This window comes from Patella vulgata, chromosome 2, assembly GCF_932274485.2.
Source record: "Patella vulgata chromosome 2, xgPatVulg1.2, whole genome shotgun sequence".
Taxonomy (NCBI): domain Eukaryota; kingdom Metazoa; phylum Mollusca; class Gastropoda; family Patellidae; genus Patella; species Patella vulgata.
Window position 1 is genome coordinate 87,376,016 of NC_065880.2, and position 20,780 is coordinate 87,396,795.

Consider the following 20,780-nt stretch of genomic DNA (forward strand, 5'->3'; position numbering starts at 1 on the left):
CCCGCAAATTTAGGTTTGGGCGAGCAAGGTGAGCAATAAAAATTGCACACGCAAAATGTTGTTTGCGTGAGCACACATTTTGTAACACTGTTTCAATTTAAAATCATAAGAAAATTGCTATTCCTGGCACAAAGTTTGCAGTAAACATGTGTGACCATCGCTTTCTGTTTTTGACAGTCATACGTACTCTTCTTTATTAAAACCAATTTCCGTATGGATTTCTTCACCCCACGAAATAAATGTGGATAGGGCAATCAGGTTGCCTTTGGCCATTATTACGCTTAGATTGAAAATTATACGACTGCACAATGGAATAAAAACCGAAGTTCTGATAAAATAGGAAATACCGATAAATATTGGTTTGAAACGTGTTCATTTAGCGTGAATGCCAAATGCCGGGTGTAAACATTCTTTACTTTAGACTCGATTATCACGTGTTTGTTACTGGTGTTCGTAGGAAAACCAGTCATGACGTTCAGGTCTAAAGTATATTTTTAGTAACACAAGTTGCGAGTAACTTTATTAGCCAATCAAATTTCAGGAGGAAATGCCGCGTGCAGCTGGGTGAATCTCAGTTTGACAGACGAATTTATGACGTTATTGACATTGTTGGGTTAGTTTCGGCAATAAACTTGTCAATATTTTGATTATTTTTACAGGGTTTTCTTAAAATTTGGCGCGAGCGCGAGCAGTTGCTCGCGTCTCGTGGCAAGCCCTGGGGGTTTGATGGCCGAATGGTTAGCACGTGAGCGCTGTATCATACGGCCTGTCATTGAGTCAACTGACATGGTTTCGAATCACTGGTTGTACGTGACAAGGAGTAGGGTCGCCTGTCCAAACCCCAAGAATTTTCTCCAGGGTCTTAGTTTCCTGCCACTGCTAAAGACCCCTACGTGCAAGCGAATTATTGAAGTAAAATTGATCCAAATGTTAGTACCGAAATGACCTAGTTTGTGTCGAGTGGATGTTAAACCCCATTTCTCTCTCTTTCTCCAATTTTCACTGAAATGAAATGGGTTTCATCATCCTACTTTCTATATTAACTGACATGTTGTGAACTGAGGGAAATTTTGCCTTGACTGCCGCATACTTGAGTGCTAAGGTAACAGATTACTGGAGTTCACAGATTACTTGTGAGTGCCACAGTAACACAAGTACTATGTTAACAGATTACCCTTGCGTGCTATGGTAACAGATTAACAACAAATAGCACGGTAGCAGATTACCTGTAAATGCCACAGTAACAGATTACCACGATAACAGATTACCACGATTACCCTTGCGTGCTATGGTAACAGATTAACAACAAATAGCACCGTAGCAGATTACCTGTAAATAGCACCGTAGCAGATTACCTGTAAATGCCACAGTAACAGATTACCACGATTACCCTTGCATGCTATGGTAACAGATTAACAACAAATAGCACGGTAGCAGATTACCTGTAAATGCCACAGTAACAGATTACCACGATAACAGATTCAGATTATCCAAGACTTCCACAATAACAATTACTCACCTGTTTAAATGTTTGACTTGTTTGTGATGATTTTATACACCTCTTGGATGATTTGGATGATTTCAATTTTAAATCTGAAACAAGTCTTCCACATTTTATCCTACATTAAATAGCAACCAAAAACTATGTCATCTCTGTGTCAAACATTTACCTTGTCAGTAGGTAGCTATGGAGTGCTACTAAATATTTGCTGGTGAAATTTAAGGCAACTAACATGGTTCTGATTCTTAGTGTGTACATGACAAGGGGTTGGTTCGGTCTGCCTCTCTGATTAAAACACAGATCCTATTTTTTTTCGTTTTTTATATTGAAAATTTTGTTTTACTTATCTTTACTACACTAGAATCTGGGAGAGTTGTTATATAACCTGCTTTAGCCTATGAAACCGTCTGTTACAGCGAGTTTTTAGTGTGAGGTACACGGAACTGTGGGTAACCCACTAGAAACTACAACACTGATTGATTAATCAATGTCTGACGACGTCATATGGTTTAAAGCCCCCCGTATGACACCTGACACGACCTTCCTTTACAACTAGTGACATCTTCATGTAGTATAGGCCATCAAAAGTATAAAAAAAAAAAATAAAAAAAAAAAAATATAGATCAGGGTCCTGTTTCTCGAAATCTTAACTAAAGATAAAAACCAAATTTTAGTAGATCCTTCAATTTTGATTGGCTAAGCACTAAAATCAATCTAATATTATCCAATCAAATTACTAAAATCTGGATTTTATCTTAGTTAAAATTTCGTGAAACAGGCTCCTGTATTTTACTCAGATTGTATATTGAGAGACGACTAGCTTCGGAAAATAATGTATAAACATAAATATATCTGACTTTATCTTTGATTCTGTTTCTTTTCTAGGTGGTTCGCTTTCCTATTTTTTGAAAGTGAAAGTAAAGCTGACAAGAATTATAAAGAGTTATTGAATAAGAAGCTTGGTGGTAATGAAATCTTTGTTGATTATGTGGGTGAGAAGAGTAAAAATTCCCAACTAACTGTCCGGAAGGAAGTGGGTGAGTTATTTATAGATATTCTGTTAGCAAACAGTTGTAAACCGGACACTCGCTAGTCAGGATGCCGCGTTTTCGATTCCGGCATTGGCTGAGAAAGTTCATCAAGACTTTCGGAAATGGTTTCCCTGGTCAGTGGCGCTGGACGGATGGTCTGATAAGGTCCGCTGCCTAGTCGTTAGGATTGGATGAAAAACCAAGGTATACATAAGCGTGCACGTAAAAGATCCCTTGGCAGTTGGAATTTGACATAAGAGTGGGCCGTAGTGCTGCTGTCCGAGCAAAATTTCTCTCATAGCACACTGTATGGCGTATGCACATCTTCATTAGCCCAGTCGGAGCAGAACAGTAGGACGTTGAACCCCATTTCATTATCTAATCTAGACGGACCATTATAAAACTGTTCTACAGTAGGAACCTAATTGATGATCCTCAACAACTTGCCAACAATGGTTTGAAACTAAACATTATATACAGAAACTCCTGCTAAAACAAGACAGCTACATCATACCCGAGTTGCAGTGTATTGATAGGGCAAAAATCTTGGGTTCTAGAAGTTGTGCGACAAGTGCCCGGTTTCGTGGGAGCGGGTCACATATACAGACACCGCAAACAACAAACGCACATATCAGATGAAGTTAATGGATCTGGGGGCTAACCTTGCATTCCCTGCGCTGTGAGGTCCCGGATCTGTGGAGATATATGACACTTCTCGTTTGATTATTTCGGTTTTTTAATTCTGTTATCTTTTTAATTTTTTAGAACTGGATCCATTAAAAGTATATGTAACTGGTTTTGATTCTAAATGTACAGAAAAAGATCTACAGACCTTGTTTCCTAAAGCGACTAGAATCAATCTACCACGTAAAAAGAAGGGAGAGTTATTTGGGTATGTATGCCGTATTGTATCGTAATTTGAACAATAAAACTTTTATTGTTCAAACTTTATTTGATAATCCTTCATAGCGCACTGTATGGTGTATGCCTGTCTTCATTGGCCCAGTCGGTGCAGAACATTAGGACGTTAAACTCCATTTCATTTCATGACAGTAGGATCTAACTTTGATTTTTGAAAACAAAATTAGGTGTCAAAGAGGCAAGTGTGCAGTTCAGATTATGGGAGTTATTTGAATAGTGGACATGCCTGAATAACGGCATACCCCCAACGAAATTTGGTTGGATATGCATGAGGTTACCAAATGTAATTTAACTTAAGACAGCTGTCATGGGTGTTCCTGTTAAAAATACCATAGAATTCCACGTATGTTAAACAAAGAACTGTAAAGATGACCATATTGAGAATGTTTTGCACTGTTTTTGAACCTTCTAATATTTTGTATATTTTAAGGCCAAGCAGCAGTGCTACATTAATGTCTATAGCGTCTGTTGTAACGGAAAAATTTATTTTTAGTTACCATATGTTTAAGACGACACGACATGACCGATTATATCATTATCAGTACAGGCCCCAGACTCCACAGTGCAGTGGACACTTAAGCCTGCCACAGACCGGCTAACATTTTGTTGGTCGAACAATGATTTCCGGCAAAAGTTAGCCGAGGTACGTTGGATTTCAACACGAACATTATTCGCAAAATCAAACTTGTTAGATTTCAAAAACATTGTTCGACCAACAATCGTTTGTGTTGGTCTCATTTGCGTTAAATTTCAACAAGTGTAGTGAATCAGTATTTCGCTAGTGATCATGTGATACCAAAATGACTGACGTCACCATTTTGTGACCAAGTGATGTTTGAGTTAATAATGTGACATTACCATCCGCGCTGTATCATAAAGTCTGTCATTGAGTCAACTGGCGTGGTTTCGAATCCCCGGTTGTACGTGACAAGGAGTAGGGTCGTCTGTCCAACCTCGTGGGTTTTCTCCGGGTCCTCCGGTTTCCTCCCACTGCTAAAGACCCCTATGTGCAAGCGAATTATTGAAATGAAATTAAACCATATGTTAGTCCCAAAATGACCTAGTTTGTGTCGAGTGGACGTTAAACCCTATTTCTCTCTCTCGCAAGAATAAAGAAATTTGAGACAGTTTTCATCATCTTTCCTGTTTACTGAAATCATTAAAGTTTTATTTACATGTAGAAACATAAAATTTAACATAATAACCACCTATGTGACAATATTCTGAATGTTTTGCACTGTTTTTGAACCTTCTAATATTTTATATATTTTAAGGCCAAGCAGCAGTGCTACAATAATGTCTATAACGTCTTGTTAAAACGGAGAATTTTATTTCTTCCGTTACATATTGTTTAGACGACACGACATGACCGATTATATCATAATCATTACAGGCTTGGGACTCGAGTAGTCAGACTCCTGATAAATTCACATAGTTTGATAATATGGGGTTGTGAAGTCCAGTGGTTTAATGCAATCACAGGTCTGTCATTGAGTCAAGTGAAATGGTTTCAATTCTTTGCTTGAACATGACAAAGAGTAGAGTAGTCTGTCCAACCACATGGGTTTCTCTGGGTCCTTTGGTTTCCTTCCATTTCTTAAAACCCCTATGTGCAAAGAAATTATTGAAATGAAATTGAACCACGTGTTAGTCCCAAAATGACCTAGTTTGTGTTGCATGGACATTATTGAAATAAAATTGAACGATGTGTTAGTCCAAAAACGACCTAGTTTGTGTGGAGTCTCTCTCTCTCTCTCTCTCTCTCTCTCTCTCTCTTCTGGCATCTCTCTCTCTCTCTCTCTCTCTCTCTTCTGGCACAGCTGTCATTGTATTAATCATTGAACTTAAGCTCAAGTTATGAACAAAACATACATGTATGTACCCTCCCTAAGTGACAGAATTGACTTGTTTTGATGTTAAACTCCATTTTTCCCCTGCACCCCTAATTTTGTGGCGGGAAAATATAAACCTTGTCTTACCAATATTCATTATATTTATTCAGTTTCTGTATTTTAAATCATTTCAGGTTTGCTTTTGCCATATTTTCAAAACCATCTGATGCCCAACAAGCTTTGAAAGCTGTGAATGGAACCAGCTTGAGAGAGCAAGTGTTAGTCGCTCTTCAAGGCAAAAAAACACAACCAAAAGTTAACCAAAAAACTTTGAAAGGTGAGTAACTAATGAAGTCAATTTTGACTTCCTACTTTTTCTACAGCAAGCGGGTTGAGGAAGACCGGTATATGAAATAAAATGAACTGGGGTTTGACATCCTACTGTTTTTCTCCGGCTGGGCTTATTAATACGAGCATACGCCAATTCTTTATCCCTCCATTGTTAGACTTCAATTCTTAGTCTAAATTATATCTGACGTAATCGCCATTGGCTGGATTGATAAGGTTCTATAGCCCAGGGGCCAGTTGACATTGGATTGTAAAGAATTTGACTCTATGTATTTTTATAAGAACAATATATTACTCATGCCAGTGTCTGTTTAATTCAGGGGGGGGGGGGGATGGCTGAATGGTAAGCTTGCGCGCGCTGTATCATAAAGTCTGTCATTGAGTCAACTGGCGTGGTTTCGAATCCCCGGTTGTACGTGGCAAGGAGTAGGGTCGTCTATCCAACCTCGTGGGTTTTCTCCGGGTCCTCCGGTTTCCTCCCATTGCTAAAGACCCCTATGCGAAAGCGAATTATTGAAATAAAATTAAACCATATGTTAGTCCCGAAATGACCTAGTTTGTGTCGAGTGGACGTTAAACCCCATTTCTCTCTCTCTCTCTCTCTCTTTAATTCAACGCGTATCTTACATGAGAAATAAATAGGTAAATAAAAATAGATTTAAAATATATTAATGTTTCAAAGATATGTTGACCAAAATGGGAAATGTAACATAGGTAGGATGACCCGTGCACTTTACAGAAAGTTGGTCTCGACACGGCTAAATGTGCACGCTTCAGTTGCGTGTCTCGAACTGATTTCTGACTACCCCGCACTCGCTTTGAGTCGATAAATAGCCATGGCACGTGCAATTCTCTACAAATATATCAACTATTACAGCCGTAAAAAATCTATTGTTGACGATTTTGAACAGCAGTAAAATTTAGCTTCTTGGTTATTACAGCAGCTTTAGTAATTACGTTTGTTTTATTTTTTAAATTGCTTTATCTTTAACTGTACCGTTAAGAGCGGCAACTTTTGGGTTAGTACAAATACTATCTCTGAATCACTTTCTTTAGCAGGAACATGATACTAGCAGTAGTTTCATTTTAGTTTTACAAGTTTCTTAAAACAATTGTTGAGTTGTCTAAAGTGCTTATTTCTAAATTCAATTTCTTGTTCTAGCTTTCTGTTATGTTTCGTAAAAAAAGTAGTCTTGATTATCCCGACCTGTCAATCAGACGTAGAATGGTCGATAGACTGGTTAAGCGAGACTAATTTCAAAACAAGGGCACGTAACCTATCTTTTACTCAAAAGTGTCTGGATGTTATGGACGCAACTTGGAACCAGTTTTCAGTCTATTATTTATAGATGATTAATGGTCATAGCTTATTAAGTACAACATGATCGTTTATTTAGTGACTATAATTGTGTGAAACTGATTTGAGGCTTGGCATATATATAAATATTGTGGCGTAATTGTCGAGATATTTGGAGATATTTATTTATGGTGGGTCACCCTAACATAGGTTTTCAATATATAGAACAACTATGACTTATGTCGGTCATAATATATATAAAACTTTGAAATGAAATGATCTTTTCTTTTCAGACATTAAAAATGTTCAAGCTGTGAATAAAAAAGCACCAGTGAAAAAACAGGCTGAGGAAGAGGAGGAGGAGGAAGATGATGATGATAGTGAAGACGATGATGATGACGAAGATGATGATGAAGAGGGTGATGATGATGACGATGATGACGACGACGATGATGAAGTCGACGACGATGATGAAGACGACGACGACGATGATGATGATGACAGTGATGATGAATAAATGTTATAAAGGATATCTTTTAATGTGATTTTATACGTGGCATTATATCTGTTAAGTGAGTAACTCCGCTATGATGGTGGAGAGTTCATGAATTTTTATTAAAAGTTGTTGATGAAAGTGAATGTAACCTGAAACAGAAGTGAATGTACATTGAAACACAAGTTTGATGTATCATTATGTGCTCTTAAACACGTAAAAGTGACAAATGTTTATACACAAGGACTTCGCTATAAGACTATCAGAAACCATGGTGACACTCAAAACTGAAACGAATCGAATTCTCTTATTGTGTGAAGGGGTTGATGATTGGTCTAAATTGTTTGCTTTCGATCGTGAGGTCTGTCATTGAATCTAGTGGCACGTGTTCAATCACAAGTCCGTACATGACAAGAGGTAGGATCATCTGCATAATCTTTTGTGAGTTTTCTCCGGGTCCTCTGGTTTCCTCCCACAGTTAAAGACTTCAACATGCAAGAAAATTATTAAAATAAAATTGTACCATGATTTTTTTTAGTCCCAAAATGACCTAGTTTGTGTCAAGTGGGCGTCTTATCAATATATGTATTGTGTTTAAACAACATTCTTCAGGTAGTTTATCTAACAGATTTATTATAAGGGTCATACATGTATTGATGGTGTGACTAAAGCTGTCAACTCATAAGCAGGACATATTGCCTGTTGGGGGTGTTGGATCGGCGAATGGTTAGCGTGTGCGCATTGTATCATAAGGTCTGCCATTGAGTCAACTGGCATGATTTCCCAGTTGTACAGGACAAGGAATAGGGTCGCCTGTTCAACCTTGTGCATTTTCTCCGGGTCCTCCGGTTTCCTCCCACTGCTAAAGACCACTACGCGCTAGTGAATTATTGAAATAAAAAAATTAAACATATGTTAGTCCCGAAATGACCTAGTTTGTGTAGAGTGGACTTAAACTCTCTCTCTCTCTCTTTTGCCTGTTGAGAATCCTCCAGCAAATGGAAATTAAAACAAACAATATAAGTTGTTCCAGGGAGTAAAACACAATATAAGCTGTTCAAGAGAGTAAAACACAATATAAGCCATTCCTGCAATTAAAACACACTGGTTACATATCTTCTGTTAGTAGATACAAATTCATTTTTTTGTCATTGTTTAAGTTTGTACAATTTTAGATTGAACATTGTTTTGTTGAGGTCTAATCTGTATATTGTTATCATGGACCTAATTCATGAAAACTGTTATACAAGTGTTTGTATACTCTTAAACAGGTGACTTGTATTTTGTTATACAGCCACTTTGTGTGTTATACAGGTGTTTGTATATTATACTAGTGTTTGTATGTTGTTAATACAGCCGTTTGTATATTATACAAGTGTTTGTATGTTATAAGAAGGTTTGTATGTTATACAAGTGTTTGTATGTTATTATACAAGTGTTTGTATATTGTTAAACAGATCGCTTGGATTTTGTTATACAACCGTTTTGTACATGTATGTTATACAGGTGTTTTTCAATCAATTTTATATTGTGAGGTTTTATTAATTTTGTGTAATACAGTTTGATATGGTTGGTGAACAGATTGTAAAATCCAAACTTATGTTATAACATAATAGATTAATATATTTGTACATTTAAACTGCTTCGGCTCTTGTATCTATTATAATTTTATTATAATTGTACAGTCAGTATAAATATTAATTCTGTGTTCTTTGAAATATGTGTTCCTCCATAAACAATGTTTTAAACTCAGACATAATATGGTACATAATTACTATTTTCATAGGACCACATATCCATCTGGTTGTATATTGCCGCCACCCCTGTCTGTCGGTCATCCACAATTTCTTGTGAATACTCCACAGATTACAATGATCATCTGATTGTTTTGAAATGTGTGTATGTTGTTTACCTTAGTCAGATGAAGAACCATATTTAATTTCATCTATTTCTTCTGGAGTTATGACTCTTGTGAACGCTCAAACGACAAAAGTTATCATCTGATCTGTATGGAAATTATATGCATCATTTGAATTAGTGAGACGAAGGACCACATTGAATTTCAGCAATTTCCGTCAAGTTGGGTCTTGTAATAGAGTGTCCCAATGGAGATTGAAGATGAAAGCATGTGGACACTTTCTATTTACCTGTGAAATTGCATCATAAATATCATGCATATATTACATCACAAATGTATGCAATAAATCTATAAAAAGTCATGTTTTATTTGATAATGTTGTCATATTTCATTGAAAAGGTTGTAAATAAATAAATAAATATACTGTTGTGTTATTGACTTTAATGGAACAGAACTAATAACAAAGAATCCAAATAAATTAAAGATACATTATGGGAGTTAAGATAAAGAGATGGCAGTTCTCGCTATAATAGTTAAAAACTAGATAGTGTAAAGGTAATTTGCTGAAACTTTCAGTCAAATTAATCCACTATGAGCCGAGAAAGAAGCGGGTGAAATTTTTGCATAGTCTCGGTCATCATTACTAAAATCATTAATATAAACAGCATAGTCTCAATTATCCACTTTTTCTGATTTAATTATCTTTGGCCATTAGCGGCATATAGGAATCTAATCCAGCCTACATCGAAGGCTAGTGTTACGGTCCAGGCGATTCCAGTCTTTCGCACGTCGTTTCCGACTGAGAGTGTCAAAAAATGAGACCAGCTCCCTTGTAGAGTTCACGCCCGAAACACATTTATATAACAATGTCATACATTACCATGTATCACAATATAATGCCCGATATCCATCTTGTCCTTTTCACATAATTATATTTATAACATTCCCGTTAGGCCGATGAATTGACACAAATCAGTTAGCGAAACAAGCGACATCAAACAGCCGGCGGCCATGACACTTTGGCGCGGTCAAGGCTATAATGTCGTCATTGTTAGTAACGCTCGCATTGATTGGTCGACAACTGACGTCATCGGAATCCCCTTATAAATAGAAGCAGACGATAAGGAAATCCTCAGTGGACACTCGGTGCACTCGGGAAAGCTCCTTACGTAATTGGCAGCAATCCAGCTATTTTAAATTGGATATGGATCACCAAAAATGGGTAAGGAATTAATATCCTTGCTTTGGCTGTGGTAATTTATCCATAACTGGTCTCCTATTTAAAGACTCATAGGTTGGTTTAACCTTGACTGGCTTGATCCAAGATAGGCCTAGATAGTTGTGGTTCACCCATTCCCCCAAGTCTTACCAATTCCTTATGTCACCAAATCTCCGATTTAATCCCATCATATCCACCGGCCTGACAGGGCAAATGTATTTATTTACCTAATTCCTGTTTCCATACCTGGGAATTTATCCAAAGGGTTGGCGTCACACTCAAATTATCTCCCCTTAATGCGATGTATCCCAATTATAAATTGATCCAAATAAAGATGTTTATTTTTATCTACACCCGAGTTTGTTAGTTCTTTCGATTGAAGTGCTAGGCTGGAACGAACCCCTAAAAAGTCTCTAATAAATGTTGAGACGCTACATTGGTGTCAGAAGTGGGATTCAAATTAAATTGATTTCATTGAAACTTATTCCAGTGTCTAGTGGATCGGAAGTTCTAATAAACACAAACTCCAAATAAATAAATGAATTAGGTTCCTTTATTAATATTAATAATAGTAGTAATAGATTCTAAATACATCTATAAAAATGGCCACCAAATCCTTGTCCCCAGAGTTCGAAATTATCCCAGACACTGATCCGGATATGCCCTCGGTAGAATCAGTTGATGGTGATGTCTCAGGAACTGAAATAGAAAATCAGAATATGGGTGACGATGGAATTCTTAAAGAAATTAGCCGACAATTTAATCAATTCTTCCTGGAAAATGCTCAGGTTCAAAATGATTTTTTAGACAATTTAAAGGAATTAAAGGAGGATGTTAGATTACTAAAAGACCATGTTAATAAATTGGATGAAAAAGTAAATGATCCAAATCCTGCCACATTTTACTCAAATGGAAATGGAGATGCTCAAAACAGAAGCACACCAAGCCATAATCAAAATTCTAATCATACCTCAATCCAAGCACATGTTCCCACCAGTCCTAGAATTAATAACCCCCTTAGGATCAAACCACAATCATATGATGGAAGTGAAGATTTTGAGGAATATATCTCCCAATTTGATATAATAGCCACATTGAACAAGTGGAGCTACGAAGAAAAATCCCTTTACCTAGCCAGTAGTTTGTCTGGAAACGCCAGGACAATCTTGTCAGAATTAAATACTATCCAGAGAACGGATTTCCATACCCTCACAACCCTCCTAAGTATTCGTTTTGGATCAACGGAAAAATCTGAAATATATAGAGCAAAATTACAAACTCGTATTAGAGGAAGAAACGAATCCTTATCTGAGCTGGCTCAATCCATTCGCAAACTAACAAGACAGGCCTACCCCACGGCAGATGCATCTCTCACCAATATTTTAGCCTTAGAACATTTTATAGACTCCATACCAGACTCAGAAATGAGATTACGAATTAGGGAACTAAGACCCAAGGATATCAATGAGGCTGAGATACATTCTATTAGACTCGAAGCCCACAGACTGGCAGATAAACAAAGAGGACGTTCAGTTCATTCTGTAGATCTAAATCATAATATAAACCAGGTCGGAGCTGGAGCTGTAAAATCTGATGATATGGGTCAAAGCAAAATTGATATACTTACCTTGAATGGTTCAATCACATCATTGGATAAAACTACCAAACACTTGATAAATACCCTAAATAAGGGACAACCATTGCAGCAATCATCACGTAGCTCCTGGAATAAAAATCCCAATTACAGTCGGAGTCATTGGCCAAATAACCAACAACATACAAACTCTAATAATAATTATGGCGGGTATCAATATAACTCCAATAGGAGAACAGATAGGCCCCAGCATATGGCAAACACAAGAAATGGATGGTCTCGTCCACCATATAATTGGAATCAACCTAATCATCAAAACCCTGATGAGGAGTCACAATCCAAACCAAGGGAGACAACCTATAATCCCCATTTACAGAGGGAAAGGGATCTCCAAAACCAGGAAAACTAAATGTTGCTGAACTCGAGGGTCAGAATTCAGCAGAAATTGAAAATAACAAAGGGCCCAATAATGTAACAATAAGTAATATTAATGATGATAAACATGGATTTTTTATTAATGCAAATATAATGGGGAAATTTATATCCTTACTTGTAGACACTGGAGCTAATGTGTCTATACTTAGTACGCAATTTATGAAAACATTAGGGGCTTTGGATGAATTAAATATAAAGCCTGTTAATCTTAACCTGGTAACTGCCACTGGCGAAAAGAAATCGTTCCATGGTAAATGCTGGATCGATATAACCCTTGGTACTCATAGGATAAAACATGAGTTTTTAATAGCTGATATTACACAGCAAGGAATTATTGGCATTGACCTACTTACATCCAATTCAATAAATATATTTCTTGACAGGAATTGCCTGAATATTAAAGGAGATGATCTACCATGCTATAGATTTCAAAGTTCTATGGAGCAAACTTGCAGTAGGATTTGCATGAATGAGGATATTACTATACCCGCTAATAGTGAGATTTTTGTCTTTGGGATCTTAATGGATCCGATACCTAGAGGTGGTGTCGCAATTGTCGAACCTACTGAGAATTTTCTGGAAAAGACAGAACTGTTAATGGCAAAAAGTGTTGTTAACCCTAGCTCGGGGTCTGTGCCCGTACGTTTAATGAACGCTACCAACACAGAAGTAAGAGTCCGAAAAAACACAATTATTGCCCGTATTGACACAGTTCAGCTGGTCTCAGAAATGAAAAGTAATATTCCCATTAATGAAATAGACACTAATCAATCTCCTGCATTGGATTCAGACATCCTTCCTGATTATTTGATGGAAGTTTATAGTTATTCAATAGATGAATTAACTGAGAACGAGCAACGTTCATTCAAATCCCTTTTGTTAAAATACAAACATACCTTTTCCAAAGATTCATCTGATATAGGCATCACCAATGAAGCTGAGCATTGGATTAATACTGGTTGCGCTCCACCAATTCGTCAGCATCTTCGTCGCGTCCCCCTGGCAAGCAGAAAAGAGGTTGAATTGGAAATAGAAAGCATGGCACAGAAAAATATAATAGAAAAATCTGATAGTCCTTGGTGTTCTCATGTCGTTTTAGTTAAAAAGAAAGACAATACACTACGGTTCTGTATTGATTACAGACGTCTAAATGATGTCACCATAAAAGATAGTCATCCATTACCTCGGATTGACACTACTCTTGATGCCTTGTCTGGTTTCTCTTGGTTCTCAACGATTGACTTGAGATCGGGATATTGGCAAGTCAAGATTGCCGAACAAGATAGGCCCAAAACTGCTTTTTCTGTACCCGGATGTGGACTGTGGCAGTTCAAAAACATGGCATTCGGATTGTGCAACGCGCCGGCCACGTTCGAAGGACTGATGGAGAAGGTCTTAGCTAACTTATCATGGGAAATATGTATGGTGTACCTGGATGATATCATTATCTTTGCAAAATCCTTTGACGAGCACTTATCCAATTTAGAAAAAGTCTTCCAGAGGCTCCAACAAGCAAACCTGAAAATGAATCCAAAGAAATGTTTTATGTTTAAAAAACAAGTATCATTCTTGGGTCATATAATTAATCAGGATGGAATTACCACTGAATCATCTAAAACAGACGCAGTACGCAATTGGCCTATTCCTCAAAATGTTAAAGAGGTCAGACAATTCCTTGGGCTATGCTCATACTATAGGAAATTTGTCAATAAGTTTGCAGATATCGCTAAACCCCTTCATAAACTAACAGAGATAAGAACTAAATTCCAATGTTCCGATGAATGCCAATCTGCCTTCGATAATCTCAAAGAAGCTTTAACCAGTCCGCCTATACTTGCATTCCCTAAAGATGGTGTAGAAAGAGTGATAAGTTACTATTCTAAAGCTTTTAGTAGAACGGAGAGGAAATATTGTGTAACCAGAAGAGAATTACTAGCAATTATAAGTTCAGTGAAACAATTCCACCATTATCTCTATGGTCAACCGTTTACAGTCAGAAGTGACCACGGTGCATTAACATGGCTTATAAATTTTAAAAATCCTGAAGGACAACTTGCTAGATGGTTTGAGTTCCTGTCTTCCTACCAATTCACCATTCAGTACAGGGCAGGACGAGTACACAATAATGCAGATGCACTATCTCGACGACCATGCATAGTTGACTGTCTCCACTGTACCAAAGCGGAACAGAGATACGAGCATAGTATTATCGAAGATCCACGTACCTCCAATGAAAACCTTAATGTTTTGGCTTGCACAAGTGCTCCAATAGACCGATTAAACAAAAATCCATTATCTTCCTCTTCCCTTCCTGAAAATATAAATAAAGAAATAAATATATATGACGACAAATTAATAATCAACCTACAGTTGGGAGACCCTACACTCCATGAAATAATCCAGTGGGTTAAGCATAACGATAAACCTTCGTGGCCAAACATATCGGACAGAGATCAGCGCACCAAATACTATTGGATGCGGTTCGAATCCCTTTTAATTGATCACGATCGGTTATGCTATATCTGGGATAAGGGGAAAGGCCAAGATCCAGCCGTCTTAATTATTCTCCCTCATATCCTGAGAAATTCTGCATGGTCCCAACTTCATGAACACAGAACAGGGGGTCATTTAGGCTATAAAAAAACATTATCTAAGATCAAAAACCGATACTTTTGGTATCAAATGCATAATGACATAAGGAAATGGTGTGAGACTTGTGATATTTGTGCCTCTCGCAAATCCCCTGCCAAGGTAGCCAAAGGCCCTTTAAAAACCTACAACGTGGGTTTACCTATGGAAAGATGGGCTATAGATGTCCTGGGTCCATTACCGGAAACAAAGCATGGAAATAAATACCTACTAGTGGCAGCCGATTATTTCTCTAAATGGGTTGAGGCTATGCCAATACCTGATCAAAGAGCTATAACAATAGCCCAAACCTTTATTGACCGAATTGTAACAATTTTTGGTACCCCCATGCAAATCCATTCCGATCAAGGACCAAGCTTTGAGTCTGAGGTGTTCCAAGAAATGTGTAAAATTTTAGATATTGAGAAAACTCGAACCACCCCCTAAAGACCCCAATCCGATGGAATGGTTGAGAGGGCCAATCGTACCATAAGTGCCATGTTGTCAGCATTTGTAAATATTAATAAAAATGGTTGGGATGATCACATATACTTACTCATGTCAGCGTATCGTTCTGCAGAACACGAATCACTGGGCGTTTCTCCATGTGAAATGGTCTTCAGCCGCAACATCCGTCTTCCAGTAGATCTCATTCTCGGATCAGTGGAACCTACAAATTTAAAAATAAAGTCAGACTATGCTTTTGACTTACAAAATAAAATAGAACGAATACATAGTTTTGCTAGAGGGCGTTTAAAACAAGCCACGGCAAACATGAAAGTTGATCACGATAGATCTATTCAATTAAATCCATACAATGCCGGCAGTCCTGTATGGTATTATAACCACAAATACAAAGGTGGAGGTTCAAAGTTAAGGTGTCCATGGGAGGGACTCTACCTGGTGACAAAATGTCTTAATAATGTAGTCTATAAAATACAAAAATCCCCAAAGACCCAACCTAAAGTGGTCCACCATAATCATCTGAAACCGTATACGGGAAATAATATACCCAATTGGTTAAAGATGTCATAAATTATCAACTCTTTATTTTTATTTTTTTTTTATGGGTGTAAACTATGTATGAACGCAGAATTCGCCAAATATCAGTATGCGGAGAGGCATGTCACTTCATGTCATAGTAACTTTGGCTATCAGTGCACGCACTGTTTTGGACTGGCCGCGAGAGCGGACGTAAAACATCCAAAATGTCCTGGAACTGCCAGGATGAAACTGATCAATAAAGCAACCATGACCTTCAATCAAAACGACGAGGATGAATATAAAGCTTTCTGTGGAAGGAGAAGTGCATTAATAATTACACGACAATCTTTACCTACAGATAAGCATCCACAAGCCCCGTTTCGAAAGCGTACGATACCAGAAAAACCATACAATGGGATGAAGCACCTGAAACTATCGATTGACCCGCCTGCCCCACCTATTCAGTCAAATAAAAATTATATTCATCCTAAAGTTAAATTACCAGTTCCTACAATACCAAAAATTACATTAAAGAAGATACCCGATACCGTACAGAAGATATCAGCTGCATCAGACAAGACATCGGTTCCTTTACAGAAAAAACCAATTTCGTCAGAAAAAACACCAGTGTTGTCAGAGAAATCACCAATTTCACCAGAGAAGACGAAGACACCAGTTTCCATAATCCAAGATCTACTTTTATCATCAATATCGTCATCGTCGTCATCATCATCTTCATCATCATCATTGTCATCCGTGTCGAAATCTAATAATAATTGTAACAATAATAGTAATACAATTAACCCAGCCATTCCTGGGGCTGTTGCCTTACACCCCCACAGTAGCGAACTCCAATCCCCCACGTACATCCCTACGAACAGAATAACCTTAAAACTGAAATCCTTTCAAACCGCCCAGGACAACCGTATTGCGTTAAATGTTGGAGGCACCCTATTTTACACAAGCAATTTCATTTTAAGCAAAGACCCATCCTGTATCCTGGCCAAGATGATAACCCCTGACTCCCCTTTCCAACCCTACAAACAAGACAACTATTATAGTTATTATTTTTTAGACCGTAGCCCTGATCATTTCTCCATTATCTTAGAGTACCTTCGAAATTTAAACTCCCCCATATCTTTTAAACATTTGTTACCTATCCAAGGTCTTAAACTCGCTGCCATAATCCAGGAAGCGAAATTCTATGAACTAGATGCCTTACTAGAATTCACTAAAGAGAAAATGAGCGAATATTAATGTATTATACCTGTTATTAAAATATTGTTATAAAATTATGTTAATTCCATATTATAATATTAATGCTCTTATCATTGTGAATTTTGTTATCATTATAATAATATAAACATATCTAATTCAAAATTGTAATTAACTTAAATGTAATTTTCAAGTGAGGATGTTAAACTTTAACATATATGAAATTGCATATACTATTTTTACTCAATATTATTACCCCGTATATTAATATTAATGTTTATAATATAATATTATATTGAGCCACTCACCTGTATTAAAATAAAAATTAATCTTGTGACAATAATATCCACGTTTACCACTGCAGAAGTGAGTTGTTCTTTCCTTATTTCCAGTCATCACATGGAAGATAACATTGGCAAAGTCAATCACGTCAGAGTCAGTGTGTGTTGGATAACCGTTTTAGCGTTCGGGACGAACTTCTCTGAGGAAGGGGGCAATGTTACGGTCCAGGCGATTCCAGTCTTTCGTACGTCGTTTCCGACTGAGAGTGTCAAAAAATGAGACCAGCTCCCTTGTAGAGTTCACGCCCGAAACACATTTATATAACAATGTCATACATTACCATGCATCACAATATAATGCCCGATATCCATCTTGTCCTTTTCATATAATTATATTTATAACATTCCCGTTAGGCCGATGAATTGACACAAATCAGTTAGCGAAACAAGCGACATCAAACAGCCGGGGGCCATGACACTTTGGCGCGGTCAAGGCTATAACGTCGTCATTGTTAGTAACGCTCGCATTGATTGGTCGACAACTGACGTCATCGGAATCCCCTTATAAATAGAAGCAGACGATAAGGAAATCCTCAGTGGACACTCGGTGCACTCGGGAAAGCTCCTTACGTAATTGGCAGCAATCCAGCTATTTTAAATTGGATATGGATCACCAAAAATGGGTAAGGAATTTATATCCTTGCTTTGGCTTTGGTAATTTATCCATAACTGGTCTCCTATTTAAAGACTCATAGGTTGGTTTAATCGACTGGCTTGATCCAAGATAGGCCTAGATAGTTGTGGTTCACCCATTCCCCCAAGTCTTACCAATTCCTTATGTCACCATATCCACCGGCCTGACAGGGCAAATGTATTTATTTACCTAATTCCTGTTTCCATACCTGGGAATTTATCCAAAGGGTTGGCGTCACACTCAAATTATCTCCCCTTAATGCGATGTATCCCAATTATAAATTGATCCAAATAAAGATGTTTATTTTTATCTACACCCGAGTTTGTTAGTTCTTTCGATTGAAGTGCCAGGCTGGAACGAACCCCTAAAAAAAAAAAAGTCTCTAATAAATGTTGAGACGCTACACTAGCCTTGACATCGAGAGTTTATTATGGCCTGGATAAGTTAATTAATGTCTAATTGATAATTTAGATAACATTTCAGGCCTAAAGAAAGACTTGTAATAAACAGATTTTGCTCTTGCATAATGCATGTTTCATCCCCGAGCAACAAACTTTTTTCACATTGGGAAATTATGAAAAGCCTCTAGCGAGCTACCGTATATTTATGTCCTTTCCCTTTCACAATAAGGTATACTATTTAACTCAAAAGGACATGTTTGGCATCTGCAACATTCAAGCAATAAAGTTGAAATATTGTTAAATTAGTGTCGATTTTGGTCAAGCTTTCAAAGATTTGATTCCGCAAAACGCTTGTTGTATAAGATAACATAACACTTTATTGTATCTAAACATCCCATTAGAGAGCATACAAATACCATGGGCCATATTATAATTCATGCAAACAAAACATTAAATACAATGGCTAATAGAACAAACAAACAACAACAAAATAGTATCTTTGAAGGGCATTTAGTGAACGGGATATGTAATAAACTGACAACTTGCTTGATAACGGTGAGAGTATCCTCATTGAAACGTTGCAGTTAATAAACCTAGTGAATGTTATCCATAAAGTTGTCAGTTTATTAGCAACAATATTTATATATATATATATATAGTGTTGAAATCATTGCAGTTTGTGTCGGCATATCTTTTATCTTTTCATCGTTTACCGTGAAACGAAGTAGTGCAGCTAAAAGCTAATATTTTTGGATAAAACGTGCACATCTATATGGAGCCTACATAAATGTACTAACAGAATCTATTAATTCAAGACTACAAGAGCTAATTATGCCTATAGGACCGTGAAACCGACGAGTAAGTTAGTCATGTCACACAATGGCGACTATCCTTGTGAATACCCTAGAACAAAAGGTTTATTGTTGAAGTCTGGAGGTGAATAAATATTTTATCATTATTCTAGGATTTAAGCCGCCAGCTGATCATGACAGGATGGCAATAATGGCTGATTTATAATTCCTTTAGGAACGGTATCTGATCGGACGATGCCTTCAGATCGATCGTATTCATCCTATTCAATATGCAAATACCGCTGTTTCTATTTTGGAACTAGCAAATAACCATTCCCATGGAATCAACTTTCCAAGCGATTATTTCTGCCAGACTGTAACCTCATTTTAATACTGGTATATGTTTTCCCTAATTCATGTCGGTTTTCCTCTTGATGCTTCTGGCCCAAGATTCTGAATATTCACCAAAACTGAAAATGTAAATTCAGGCATTCTGAGAGAGAGAAATTGGGTTTAACATCCACTCGACACAAACTAGGTCATTTTGGGACTAACATACAGTTCAATTTTATTTCCATAATTTGCTTGCGATAGGGGTCTTTAGCAGTGGGAGGAAACCGGATGACCCGAAGAAAACGCACGAGGTTGGACAGGTGACCCTACTCCTTGTCACGTACAACCAGGGAATCGAAACCATGACCGTTGACTCAATGACAGACTTTATGATACAGCGCGCACTTGCTAACCATTCAGCCATCCAACCACCCGATGCAAAAAAGATCCAGGGAAAGGAATATAGAATTGCTATGATAATAACTTTCAGTACCAACAGACATTTAATACTTGTTTCAGAATTTCAGAGCAAGTGACGGAAGCTGAACAGTTCGTCAGTTAACAATGTTTCTGCGATAAACAGTGTGACCAACTCCAAGCCTGAAAACTGGACTCAACAATGCCAGAGAGCAACAACCTTACTAAATCATGATTAACAATTGGAAATTACTCACAGTGTCCAGCCCAGCATTAGAGGAATATTCGTGGAAGCATATCAAGAGGTGGATATTTTAATGACCAAGGTAAGAAAATATCTTTGTGTTGCTTTACAAACAATATTACACACAAAGATAACAGAAAAGCGTAGTTGGGATGTAGAAGGAGAGAAATAGGGTTTAACATACACTTGACACAAACTAGGTCATTTTGGGACTAACATGGTTCAATTTTATTGGAATAATTTGCTTGCTTGTAGGGGTCTTT

The 20,780-nt window shown here is 37.3% G+C and overlaps 1 long non-coding RNA gene across 4 annotated transcripts; it reads right to left on the reverse strand.

Moving 5' to 3' along the window:
- Nucleotides 1-11,031: 11,031 nt before the first annotated feature.
- On the reverse strand, nt 11,032-18,131 carry LOC126811526 (uncharacterized). 4 transcript variants are annotated; one of them, XR_007675623.2, is made up of 9 exons: nt 17,665-18,128; nt 16,695-16,907; nt 15,714-15,827; nt 14,755-14,840; nt 13,961-14,047; nt 13,426-13,528; nt 12,128-12,223; nt 11,631-11,751; nt 11,032-11,199 (listed from the first exon to the last, which is right to left on the reverse strand). It is a non-coding gene; the product is annotated as an uncharacterized LOC126811526 (long non-coding RNA). The 4 variants fall into 4 exon arrangements; XR_007675622.2 differs by having other exon boundaries at nt 16,690-16,907; XR_007675621.2 differs by having other exon boundaries at nt 16,683-16,907.
- Nucleotides 18,132-20,780: the final 2,649 nt, after the last annotated feature.